Here is a 2453-nt window from a genome sequence, read left to right on the forward strand (position 1 = left end):
GTCTGTTGACATCAACACAAATGATGAAGAAGGCAGTGAAAGCTTAGGAGGAGTAGGAGAAGCCCTCTGTTTACTGGACCTTGCAAAGAATGCACAGAAATGGGGGATGGATCTCGCTGCTGTGAGCTGGCAAAGTACCATGCAAGAAACCAGACTCATCTTATTGCAGCCACCAGCGTCTTCTTACCTCCATTTTTACATTAACATTTCTCTCCATTTCATCCTATTGCTGTCTCTTCAGAGGATATTTTGAGGCCTCTTAATATTCCAGCATCAAATGCTGTATGAGCATTACACAAGAGGCAGATGCAGTTCTGTGGTCTCTTGAGATAAATAATCATCCATCCTCTCTCCTGATGTTGCTGCTGTCCCTCTTTAGGGAAAGGGACCAGTATCTGCTGCGTATCCTGTGTAAATGTGATACCACAAATGCATTGCAGAAATGTGTCTGTAACAAACACTTTATTCATGTCCATAATATTTTAGTTTCTAGAGATTTGCTATTGATCATAGCAACTGGTATTCATATATGAATCTCCCAATATCAGTCATTGTCTTTTAACTCCACATATTCGTGCTCAATGGTAGCAAAAGCAATAAATTTTTCCTTGGGGCCATCCACAATCCAGCTCATTTGTCATTTTTAGATGGACACCTTGGGCAGATTCTCTCCAAGCAAAACAAATCAATACACTAAATGCATTCAAACAAGGATACTTGAAGGGGGGGAAGAAAAAGGTGCTGCCGCGAAGCAAATGATGGAGAGGAGAGGTATGCATGCTACAGGCTTGGCAAAGGCTGGGAAAATGGCAGCAAGTTTAATCTACGCCTTGGGAGCGAGGAAGGGATTGAGGATCAGGTGAAGGGAACTATAAAAGGGAGGATAGGGCTGAGAAGGAAACTGGAGAAAAGCCAAAGAGGTAGGCTTAGGAAAAAAAGAAGATAAAGTAGTGGATCTAAGATGGGTCCCCAGGGTTGAAGAAGAGGAACCGATGAAACCAGTTACCGTGCCACAGACACTGTGCAGGTGTGGAGAATCTTGTTTCTAGTCCGCTTGATTCAGGACCGGTGTTCTGGACTTTGAAGCAGCTGCAGGATTTTATAGCCCGTATCACTTATGCTGCTATCATGGCTTTAGCATGGCAATAAATGTCACAAGAAAAGCAGCTCATGCAACAGCCCAGCTCTTGGAAATGGTGCAGAAACAAAAAGAATCTCTTATGTCTGTTTTTATAGAAGTAAATGATATAGAAGGTAGGGTTTACTTTCTTTGTAAGCATTAAATTTTAGTCACTGGTGGGGGTTAGTTGTAGGACTGGTTGAAGTGGGTGTCACTGTTCTATTTTTTATTTCAAAATGTTTATGCTTGATGGTAGCAAAAAGAATATGGTTTTCTGTGGGGTAATCAATCCAGCTAACTTGTAATTTTAAATGGACACCTGAGACAGAGTCTGCTGCAGCAGAGCCGACCAGTACAGTCAGTTGGACTAAGTGCATTAAAACAAATACACTTGGATGGGAGAAGAAAAAGATGTCACAGGAACAGAAATGATACAGAATAAAAGAAAGGAGTTACATGCAACAGCCAGGGAATCAGGAGGGATGGGAGGCTTTGTCTTCACATGCTAGAAATAGCTGAACTGATCCACCAAGATCATCATTAAACCAGCTTTAATAATGTGTTGTCATCAAAAAGAGGAAATTACCTCCACTCCCAAAATGAGTAGACTATGGAAGGATGCTTATAGATGGCTCACAAGGCTGCAGCTGGTTTCTTGTTCTCCTTTCTTTATTCAAATACCAAAGATACTGTAATTCATCAAGATCATTATGAGAAAAGGAATCAGAGGTGCATTTAGTTTTTTACATTATGTGAATCTGAATCCTAGAACAATAAGCAAATGGTGGCAAAGTGGTTCAAGTGTCTCACTGTGATTCCAGAGCTCATGTCTCTGGCAAACCCATCCTGCAGGGTGTAGGATGATCCTTGGCTGTAGCTGATCACACAAGTCGGACAGGTGATGGGAGCGGGATTTCAGTGCTGTTGCTTTTATGTATGTTTCTGAGTATGTGCTAGCTCCACTGAGCAGTCTAGGTTTGGCAAGAACTCCATCAAAACTACAAAACAAGCGGTGCCAGTACGCTTGAATTTGAATGGAAAGGTAGCCCTGAGACTGGAGGGCTACTAATTTCTGAGGGCTGGGAAAAGCCCCCCTGAGAAAGTACTTCTTCCTTTTAGAAGAAGCAGGGATATACCATTCTTTCACCCACAGTGTCATCTCTAGACAAAACCCTCTTTCTGTCTTTGCTTTGGGAGGGAACTGAGGAATATGATTTAGGGACAGCCAGCAACATCCTGCTGTATCAGCTGCAGGCAAAGCCAGATCTGCGTTTCCGGAAAGAGGAGAGCAGCTGGTGGAAGGGGAAAAGAGGGAGACGCGGCCGTGTTGCGG

This window comes from Aptenodytes patagonicus, chromosome 2 (genome assembly GCF_965638725.1).
Source record: "Aptenodytes patagonicus chromosome 2, bAptPat1.pri.cur, whole genome shotgun sequence".
NCBI lineage: Eukaryota > Metazoa > Chordata > Aves > Sphenisciformes > Spheniscidae > Aptenodytes > Aptenodytes patagonicus.